Source organism: Aquarana catesbeiana, linkage group LG10, assembly GCF_042186555.1.
Source record: "Aquarana catesbeiana isolate 2022-GZ linkage group LG10, ASM4218655v1, whole genome shotgun sequence".
In the NCBI taxonomy this organism is placed as follows: Eukaryota; Metazoa; Chordata; class Amphibia; order Anura; family Ranidae; genus Aquarana; species Aquarana catesbeiana.
In genome coordinates, this window is record NC_133333.1 from 148678622 (window position 1) to 148690331 (window position 11710).

An 11710-nucleotide genomic window follows, 5' to 3' on the forward strand; every position below is an offset into this window, starting at 1 on the left:
CATTATTTAGGCATTCATCTCTCAATGAAGTGGAGAGGGTTACCTGTCCAAGAGCTCCCCCCCTATAATGTTAGAAATGGCCCATGAGAGGGGGGATCTGATAGGTGTACCTTATACTTTGGTCTTTAAATACTCCCTCAAATAAATGTTATCTTGATGTTGGCCAAGAATGTTTGTGTCTAATCTGCTTTCCCTGTTTATGTGCAAAATGAATAATTGCTTTTTTTTTTGGTTTGACTCCACAGTTTCCTTCCACGCCACAAGAATGGCAGACTGTGGCCTCCCACTTTGCCCAGCGGTGGGACTTTCCTAACTGCGGAGGGGCAATTGATGGGAAACACGTCCACATCGTCCCACCACCCAACTCGGGGTTGTACTATTATAATTATAAGGGGTTCAATAGTATTGTGATGTTGGCGGTGGTGTCGGCTACTTATGAGTTCCTGTGTGGATGTGGGGAAGAATGGCCGGATGTCCGATGGTGGAGTCATCGCCCAGACGGAGTTCTACAGGCATCTCCAGAATGGTAGCTTTGACTTGCCACCTCCAGAAGACAATGTGGAAGGACTCCCATTCGTCTTCGTTGCAGATGAAGCATTTGAGCTGGAGGACCATCTTATGTGGTCATTCCCGATGAGGACCCTCACCCCGGACCAGAGGGTTCTTAATTACCGGCTGGCCAGAGCCAGAAGAGTGGTGGAGAACACATTTGGAATCATGGCCAGCCGGTTCCGCCTATTTCTTACACCCATACACATGGCGGAGTACAAACTGAAGCATATTATCCTGGCGTGCTGTGTTCTACACAACTTTTTATGGCAACATTCTGCCAACTATGCTGGCTCAGTTGGGCCTGAGGCTGGAATTCCAAATGAACCAACCCTGACGGCGCTTGAAAGTGGCCGTCCTGGCTTGCCCCCCTTGAGTGCCCGTGATGTCCGGCTAAGATACCTTGAATTCTTTGCAGGTAGGGGGGCTATCAACATGCCAAACAATGTCTAAAACCTTTTTCAAATAAAAAAAACTACTCAAATCTTTGGTGACATTTACTGCTTGTGTTTGTTTTAGCTGACCCTGACAGAAATGTGGGGAGTCCTGAAAAGGCGTGATTGTGTAACCTTACAAAGCACTGTTGGGTGTTATTTACTAAAGTCAAGACACTTTGCACTACAAGTGCACTTGAAACTGCACTGAAACTGCACTTGTAGTGCAGAGTGGATTTGCCCTTAGGAAATAACACCCATTGTCACAGAAAACACCAATTAGAGCACCACAAAAGTGTTGTAGCGTTGAGACAATAATCCACACATTCTTGATTAACAATCTTTTTAATACCAGCACAATCACATGTGCATTTAGAAAAGGTTTTTAAAACAAACCAACATGTTTGTTGTATAACAATTTTTGGGGTCACATTAGAAAAAGTAGAAATGTCCATTTAAGATAAAACAGGCATGTTTAAAACCAACAAGAAAGACACAAATCTTGAACTTACAAAGTTCACTTTTGGTAGAACTTGAAGGCAATATCAGACATGAGTATTTACAAACTGTTTGATATTGCGTTCAGATGGGGTGAAGTCACCCCAGGAAAAGCCAAATTTTGAAGATGCACACAAATTTACGAATGTCAACATGTGCTACCTGCCATCACGGGGAATCAAGGGACGTGTTTTGTGGGTGCAACCCCTTCCTCAAAGCTACTTTATTATTGAGGAAGGGGTTGCACCCCCAAAACGCATCCATTGATCTCCCGTGATGGCAGATAGCACATGTTGATACACTGTGTGCCTCTTCAAAATTTGGCTTTTCTCAAATTTGTCAAAAAATGTCAAAAATTTGGAGCATACAAAAAAACAAAGGGATTTGGAGGGGTTGATTTGGAGGGGTTTTAAACTCTCCCTAAAACATCAATGATGTTCTTCATTTTTTGAAGAACATCATTGATGTTTTTCTTGATGTTTTACAAGTCCCTATTACACCCCATGATCTCCCGATCAGGATCTGTGCACTTTCCGTGGTGAAAGGATCTGGATCAACAACATCACGATCACCCAAAAAGATAGAAACCAAAAAACACCATGAATTATAAATATGCCGGCATCCATCTCTTACCTGAGCCTGCGGTCGCAGACACTCACCTGTTGTGGTGCCAATTTCCACCACGTCTTCCTCCTCCTGCTCTGCTTGTCTTGGGTGGATTTCCCCTTCTTCCAGAGGTGGGGGGGTCTGTGGTCTCCTCGGATGAGGGGTGTCCTCCGAGTCTTTTCTCCCCTATGAAAAAAAAAAAATTGGTATACTTAGCACACAGATATTTGATGGCAGAACTATAAATATGAAACATTGCTTGGAAGTGGTGTACAATTGTCTATTTTGGCAGGGTTCCAAGATGTAGAATTTTTAGTGTCCTTTGTCAAGCTTCAATACTTTACCTGTTTTGTACAAGCTTCAGAGATGGAGACACCCCTATAGTATACACTGGAGCACCTGTGTGGGCCCCCTAATAAAAAGGGTGTTCTTGTGTCCCACACTAGAGCTCCAGCATCCAGATGTGTAACCAGTTGCTGAGTGTCGTCTCCTTACACAGAATCTAGTTTGCATTTAATTCTAGTAACAAACACATTTACACAACCAAATTAGTTTCAGACAAGTAGGCCCTAAAAAATGTGGGCAAATGCATATGGCCAAAACAATGGTGTTTTATAGGCCAAACGAACAATGTTTTATACGAACGAATAATGTGCCCATGAACATGAAAGTTGCCTTTTGAAACTGGATAACAGTTAAGAAAAGCACATGGAGCAGCACGAACGTAATAAACATAAAGAATAGGAACACAGGACAACTATTTACTTTTTTGCAGCACTCTCTGGATCTTTCGGTACTGCTCATGCTCTCTTAATTTGAGGTCCGACCACCGCTTCCTGAGCTGATCTTTCGATCGTCGTACCCCAAAATTCCGGTGCAGACTCTTGACCACTTTCATCATGATCTTGGCCTTTCTGACATTGGGGTTGGGGTAAGGTCCATACTTCCCATCATAGTCGGCCTTCTTCAAGATGTCGACCATCTCCAACATCTCCCCAAAGGACATATTCGATGCCTTAAATCTTCTCCTTCTGGATCCAGACGTTTCTGGCTCCGGGCCCTCCTCCTCCTTGTTGCTGTAATTAGCACGCACCTGCTGTGTGTCTGCCATGTGCTCTTCCCCCACTGCGCCGAACAAAAAGGGGTGGGGAATAGACTAGAAAGAACATCAGGGGCGGGCAGAGTTACACGCATGTGCAGTGTGTATAAAGCATAACACGCGTGTGTAGTACGTACGATCTGTGAGCGGCGGAAGGAGCATCAGAGGCACCGATCGTGATAACGAAGGTAAGATCTAAACTTTGGCCTATACTGCTTCTAGATTGAGGCCTATATTGTAACAAGATTAGGAGAGTTTTGCCTGATATTATGGTTTGTCTTGTGTTGTGTCTTGTAGAGAAAATGGATGGCTTCAATGACCACAACTTCCTCCCCCTGTTCATAGACAAGTACAGGGAACTGCCCTATCTGTGGCAGGTGAAACATCCACATTATAATCATAAACAAAAGAGGCAGACAGCGCTGGAGAAACTGCTGGAGTTGGTGAAGCCAGTGGTCCCCACGGCAACCATCCCCTATTTAAATGCCAAAATTGGTGGCCTGAGGAGCACGTATCTTAGGGAGCGCAAGAAGGTCACGGATTCCCAGAGAACTGGAGCTGCAGCAGATGATGTTTATGTCCCCAGGCTGTGGTACTATGAGAGACTGCAATTTCTGTCAGACCAGACTGGAGTCAGGGAATCCCTCTCCACTCTACCTTCCACTCTTCCTTCCACCCCAGCTGAGGCTTCCGATGTCCAACCTTGGACTTCCAGCCAGGAAGAAGTGGAGGAGCCCAGATGGAGCCAGGTATAGCATTGTTCTACAGATTTCTGGTCAAGAAATAAATGATTTTTACTAGGTTATTATTGATCACTAATTTGCTGATTTAATACAGTTTTTTACATATCAATAGAGAGTAGTGGGCAAAAATAATTGGGACAAGAATGAAAAATGCTGGGCTCAGAAGGATAGTCTGTTATATTTGGTAACATTCAATTTGCAACAGTCATGAGGTGAAAATTGTGTGTGATTGATGAAGAACAAAATTTAAACTATGTCCCTTTTTCATATACAGGAAGACCTCAGCCAGGACGAGGCTCTGGAATGTGGCACACAGGAGGAGGCTGTGGAATGTGGCAGCCAGGAGGAGGCGGGGGTTAGTGGCAGCCAGGAGGAGGCCAGGAGAAGCCTGGGACCAGTAGGAGCCTGACCGAATTGCAGGTTCCTCCCCTCCGCCTTCCAAACAAAAGACCCAGGAAGGGGAGTCACATGCAGGATTCAGCACTCAGGCTCATTCAGGAGGCTTCTGCATCCTTCAGAGCCTTACCCACTCCTGAAGAGGCCTTTGCCTGCATGGCTGCAACCAAACTGAGGGGCATGCAGGAGGGTCAATGCCTCATGTGTGAGAAACTTCTTTATAAAGTCCTAACTAAGTGGGTGAGTGGCGAAATCACACCCAATACAGACGTGATTGAGTTGGACCATCCTCCTCCTCCTCTTGCCACAACTACACCACCACAGCCACAGCGTGGAAGGAAGCGTGGAAGGAAGACCAGAGAGTGATGGCCCTGGGTTCAGTCTGGTGTGACAAAAGATGCAATCTCTTGTATGACCACAGCCTGGGGACACAGATGTCATCTGCTGCTTTAAGGATCTCTGGGACTTCTGGACCAGACTGCACTCCCTTAGATATGGACTCCTCAGGCCACCAATTTTGCTGGGAAAGAATTGATGTGTGCCCTGGGGGCCAAGGCTTCACCAATTTCTGCAGTTTCTCCAGCGTTGCCTCCCTCTTTGTTTGGTTCTGAGCCCTTAAAGCGGGGTTCCACCCAAATTTTGAACATTATCTCTATGCATTCTCTTCCTTGCCTAGATGGTGACATGCTGTATAAAAAAATTTAAATTGCCTTAATTACCTTTTTTTTCTAATCTTCTTAGCACTTCCTGGTTTTCCTCCCATGGGAGTAGGTGTGTTTCTAGCCTCTCCCGGACCTCCCACAGTCCCCTGGGAGCTAGTCTCAGGCTTCCCAGCATGCATTGTGCAACAGCGTCATCACAACATCTCGGTGAATGCTGGGAGCACAGCATTCACTGCATCCAGGAAATACATGCTTGTGGGCTTCAAATGCCCACAATGAAGATGGAAACCGCCTTCAGTGAATTTTATAAGTTATTCTTTACAACGAAATCGGACACAGGCGGACTTATTACACAGAACATGTGAGTAGATAATCATGAGAAGAAAAGTTTGTAAATGAACTCCAAAAAAAAAAAACGATAGATAGGTGGACCCCCGCTTTAATAAAGGAATTTTTGTTTCAATTATACTCAATAATACTCGCCTATGTGTGTTTTCCTTCAAAAAGGACAGTTTGTTTGTGAGGAGGCAGGTACATTTCAAAAATACAATGTGAAATTAACAAGGGACACCAACACCAAGCAACCTCCTTGAGATTAAATAATACAAGATAATAATGGTGTTGTGGTAACCTGACACACAAAACACACAAAAATATTATGGAGTAAAACCCCCAAAAAATAAAAAAATACATCAGCCTGGAAGAAAATACAAATACAAAAAAAAAATAATCAGCCTTGAAAAAAATACAAAACAAAAATAAAACAACAAAAAAGAAATTTGGTCAGATGTGACAAATCAAAATATATTGAGGGAATCACGATAAATAATAAAGAAAGAAGTTTGTGAGAAGTCTGTGTGAATATGAGCAGCCAAACTACTTCATTCTTCTCACATTATAAAGAAGAAGAGAGTGCGCTGTATTAAACAATTTAAAACATTGCAGCGTGACGAAAGTGCTGTATCCATTCCGAACGCTTATTTTACCAGACCGAGCTGTTCCGTCTCAGAATTTCTTCTGAGCATGCGTGGCACTTTGTGCGTCGGAATTGTCCACACGGTCGGAATTGACGTGATTGGATTTTGTGGTCGGAAAATTTTATAGCCTGCTCTCAAACTTTGTGTGTCGGAAAATCCGATGGAAAATGTCCGTTGGAGCCCACACACGGTCGGAATTTCCGACAACACGCTCCAATCGCATATTTTCCATCGGCAAATCTGATCGTGTGTATGAGGCATTAGAGTGGCATAATTCTCATAATTTAGGAATGCCCCAGTATAGTGTAGGAGACGTTGCTCTCACCTAGCTGACTTTAGCACCTCCCAGCACACTGTAGATGGCTCCCCCTCTCTCACTTGCAGGAAGATCATCAAGTGGGGGTGTCAGCATCCTCACTGCACCCCGGGCACATGCATCTCCCTTGTCCTCATCCTGCACTCAGTGGGAGCCTTTGAGAGGCAATGTGTCATGTGTACACAAAGAAGCCAGACTTCTGTGTTTGCAAGTGATAGTGGTGAGCAGGGGGCAAAGGGCCTGAGCCAGAGGAGGTGAAACTGAGCTCCACCAAGTCCCAGCTGAAAAAAAGCCCTGGCTACAGGAAATCCCACCTTCTAAAATGGAAGTGGAGAGAGGAATGTCTCTAACGATTAACAAAGGACATATCTGAAGTACCAATTGAACTAGATTAGTTGCCCTTAATCAAGAAGTGAGAGGCCAATGGTCTCTGAAAAAATAAAGGAAGAGCAGAAATATGACCTTTGATAGTGTTGAGAATCAAATGGTGACCCATACCCAGCCATTTTTTCTCTATTTACTGCAGTGCTTTATTTTCCTTTACACAATTAAAGCGGAGTTCCACCACTTTTGAGAAGTGGTCTTAACAGCTTCAGCCCCAGAAGATTTTAGCCCCTTCATAACCAGACCACTTTTTGCGATTTGGAATTTTGTCGCTTTAACTGACAATTGCGATGTTGCACCCAAACAAAATTGACCTCCTTTTTTCCCCACAAATAGAGCTCTCTTTTGGTGGTATTTGATCACCTCTGTGATTTTTATTTTTTGCGCTATAAACAAAAAAAGAGGGACAATTTTGAAAAAAACGCAATGTTTTTTACTTTTTGTTAAAATAAATATCCCCCAAAATATATATAAAAAAAAAAATTTTCCCTCAGTTTAGTTCGATGTGTATTCTTCTACATATTTTTGGTTAAAAAAATCACAATAAGCGTATATTTATAAACAATAGATGAATAATTTGAAACTATTAATCAGTACCAAATAAACATCAAAGTGGCGCTCCCATCAGTTAACAAAAAACTAACTGGCTAGTATATGGTCACTACCATATACAAAAAAAGGGTTATAACAGATAGACAAGTAGATGGTGGTGAAATAACCTTTCACAAAAAATCCTCCACCATGTGCTCAAAACACCCACTAGGGGTTTAAACTCACCAAAACCAAAGGGTTATCATGCCTCAATCAGCATCCTGCAGATCCGGGTATCTTTATAGAAACCTCCGAAATCCAGGCACATAGGAAAAGAGACTCCACATAGTCTAATACTGTGTAACCATTTATTAAATAACTTGATAAAAGTTCAAATTTCCATGACACTGTGAATGTTCAGAAGTGATCGTATAGCTCAATGTCGGTATTAAATGGGCTTTGAGTAGATCACTCTTCCTAAAAGCTAAAGGAACCGAGTGTGCTTTGGTGGAGATCGGAACGATCTTGGTGTTCGGCACTTCCTCCCTCCGGTTAGCTCTCTAGGTCCTGGAACGCACAGCGTCAATGACATAATATTTGGTCGCCGTAAGATCATGCCCTGATACGTTTTATCATCATGACTTTGTCAAAGGGTGAGGTCTTACGGCACGGCGTCCCGGTATTTATCTATAGAGTATGTAATTAGGATTAAACCCTTGTGTACCTCCTACCACTAATTTATACGGTGCACAGCAGTGGCGGTTATACAATACTGTAAAGTGTTAATGTAATAATCTCAATCAGATACCAACCGACATTAAGTCATAGACCATTACAATCTTAACTTATAACCTGTCATGGCTAATATATAAAAACAACGTTTATAGTTAAAAATCACAATTAATATAAAACATTTGACTGATTGCAGTAAACTCAATACTCATTATGGATCTCAATAACATTCCTAAATTCATTAATAAGATGTCAGATAACTATACATATGAATAAATGTATAAATAAAAAAACATATACATACAAATACAAATATATAATCAGAAAATGTAATTAAACATGTCTAAAAACACATGAGGATGTTTGATGGTAGGTGTAATACTGCAACAACGGTTGGGACTGACATCACCCTACCCTAACCAAACAGGCATCATAAATTAAAGAAACTCAACAATATAGTTCTTCAAAGTCAACCTACACTGCATATTTTACAAGAAATAAAATCTGAAAAGAGCACCCCTCCCGACAGATAAAGGCAAAGGCTGCACTATTCAATTTGAGAAGTAATATCTGAAATAAAATCTGAAAAAAAATCTGAAATAAAATCTGAAAGGATACCCCTCCCGGGGGGATAAGGAGAAAAGGCTGACTCAAGCAATAAATGTACAAAAGACATCCCTTCCTTATTCGGTTCTTCTGGCCAATATCTCTGTATATAATTATATCAAAGATTAAACAAAACTCAGTAGTCACTTATAAAGCAGTTTATTTCAAGCTCTATGTTTAACCCTTTCAGGCTGAGTGTATCTACCAGAAAAACCCACTGAGTTTCTCATTTGGAGAGCTCCTGCACCAAATTACAACCCCTCCATGCTGACTTGATATGGTCTATACTCCAAAATTTGAGACCAGAAGGATCTTGGCCATGATGCAATTTAAAATGAAGAGACATGTTATGGTCCTTAAAACCAATAGCAATATTGTGCACGTGTTCTGCAATTCTGATCTTCAATAAACGTTTAGTCCTCCCTATGTACATTAACCCGCAAGTGCATTGTAAGGTATAAACAGCATTAGATGTGTTACATGTAATAAACTGCTTGATGGTAAACTCCTTATTATTCTAGGTTGAGGAAAATTTCTCTACTTTCCTCATGGGTCTAGACACCTCCTTACATGCCTTATATTTTCTTCATGCAAAGAATCTGTCTTGATCCCAGAAAGATGGGATTCAACTAGGATGGTCAATTGCCCTTTTTACAATCAGATCTCCAAAACTAGGGGCCTTACGGTAAATTAACTTTGGTTTAACGGGAAGTTCTTTTTTCAAGGTTTTGTCAAGATGCAGTACATGTCAATGTGTATGAAAAATGTTCTCTACCTCTCTGAACTGTGAATGAAAGGAAGATATGAACCCCCATTCATGGTCCATATTGTTGGTCTCCATAACTTTATCCCTCAGACACAATTCTCGAGGTAGGGCCCTAATTTCCTCCACTATAGGGTCTAGTTGTTGTAATTTGTATCCCTTTTCTACAAATCTCTTTTTCAACACCATGGCTTGTTGGTCAAAGTCTTCCAACGTGGAACAATTCCTCTTCACCCTCATCATTTGGACTTTAAAGCATAAACAAAAACTTGGTTCTAAGGCCTAAATACCGTTTCCTCCAATCATACTAGAAAAAAGTGTCAAGCAGAAGTGAATTCCTACCAGCCTCAGACATGACATTTTGGAATATTAAGTGCTGAAAGTAGTTATCTGGAAGCCTAAACCTAGAGATACCCTGTACACATCTCCCACCTCAACCTCCCCCATGACAGTCAGGACTTCCAGAAGAAGTGTCATTCACAATACTGTTGCAGATCGGCAACTTTTCAAAGAAAAGGCATTTGTAGACATTATAGCTTAAAGAGATACCCAAGACTGAATGGCAAGCGGACTTTGTATTGGTGATGTGTACAGGGTATGATATACTAGCAACAACACCACTGGAATAGTTTGATATTGAGAGACAGTTCCAATTCTTACATCTGTAAAAAAGAAAAAGTCCCCAGTGACATATGCATTTAGAGTGTCTTACAATCCGAGGGCACATTTATTTGGAAGGTGGCTCTATTCCAGTTTCACAAGGCTAGCATGAGGCATACACATTTGCAGAAAGCCAATTGTTAACACTTTGAACAACTCATGCATCAAATGCAACACGTCTGCTAGCAGTCAGTTTAAAAGCATTTGCGGTGAATGATGGATAGGCTGGATTCTTCATATTCCGGCTTGCTGATCAACATCTGTTGGAAGGTGGAGAGGAAGGCCAAGATGGAGCCACTGAGTACTTGCACTCATGTGGTACAATATTCTTACTTTTTATTGCATTAGGTGCCATGGCAGTGATTTCCTTACAGTACAGTGTTGGCATGCAGGTCCTTACAAATATCTATATCACACCTCATGATTGAGTTGAATGTGGTTTTGTGAATGCTCATGATTCTATACCCAAGAAGGATAGCTGGAAGAGGGCCTCTGGACACCTGAACCTCTTGTTTCTGATGGTGATGATCTAAACATTCACGTAGCTCTTCTCCCGGGATGAAGAGGAGGCAGTGGTGGCCATCTCCTGCTCAAAGTCAATAGCGATGTAGCAGAAGTTCTCCTTGATGTCACACACAATTTTTGTTTCAACTGTGGTGGTGAAGCTGTATCGCTTTTGGTCAGGATCTTCATGAGGTAGTCTGTCAAGTCATGGCTGGCCAAGTCCAGATGCAGGATAGCTTGGGACAGGGTGTAACCTTTATAGTCGGGTACTGTGTGGGTCACAACTTCACCAGAGTTCATCACAATGCCAGTGGTATGACCAAAGGCATACAGGGACTGCACAGCCTGGATGACAATGTACATGGCTGGGATGTTGAAGGTCTCAACATGATCTGTGTCATCTTTTCTCTGTTTGCTTTGGGGTTCAGAGGGGCTTCTGTGAGCAACAACAGATTGTTGAAGAAGGCGTGGTTCCAGATCTTGCCCATATTCTCTCAGTTTACTACAATGTTGTGTTTGGTGGGATACTTCAGGGTCAGGATACCACTCTTACTCTGGGCTTCATCATCTATGTATCTGTCTTTCTGACTCATGTCAACCATATCACCCTAATGTTTTGGGCTACAAATGATTGGGGGGGAGACCAGGAGCATCATCTTCAGCAAAGCCAGTTTTGCACATACCAGAGCCATTGTCAATGATGAGTGTGTCAATTTCACCTTTTATTTTTCTGGTGGATTGAGGGTTTTCCTGAAGTGGAAGAAGCTGGTTGGTGTGGCGCTTTCAGGTCTGCTGCTGTCAACTGAATCCAAACCCTGCCATTTACCCACCTGTCATCCCTTTAATTTTATTTACATTATTTACAGATTAACTTTTTAAGGCGAGAGGGAGACAAGCGCCAAGTCATTTATTAAGTGTAGCAAGAAAGTAGTTTTAATAAAGATAAAAGAATGCTACTCACAAAAGGAGCATAATATCAAGCATGTAGTGATATAACAACATGTCCTTGTCGCCACAAATTCCGGTCTACATCTGGGTGGATTGGAAGGGCTTGGTCTCCCTCTCTCCTTGTGTCTAGGGATGAGCCGAACACCCCCCTGTTCGGTTCGCACCAGAACATGCGAACAGGAAAAAAGTTTGTTCGAACACGCGAACACCGTTAAAGTCTATGGGACACGAACATGAATAATCAAAAGTGCTAATTTTAAAGGCTTATAGGCAAGTTATTGTCATAAAAAGTGTTTGGGGAC

The 11710-nt window shown here is 42.2% G+C and overlaps 1 pseudogene; it reads right to left on the reverse strand.

Annotated features, from left to right (window-relative positions):
- Positions 1–10150: 10150 nt before the first annotated feature.
- LOC141110075 (actin, cytoplasmic 1-like) lies at positions 10151–11180 on the reverse strand (annotated as a pseudogene).
- Positions 11181–11710: the final 530 nt, after the last annotated feature.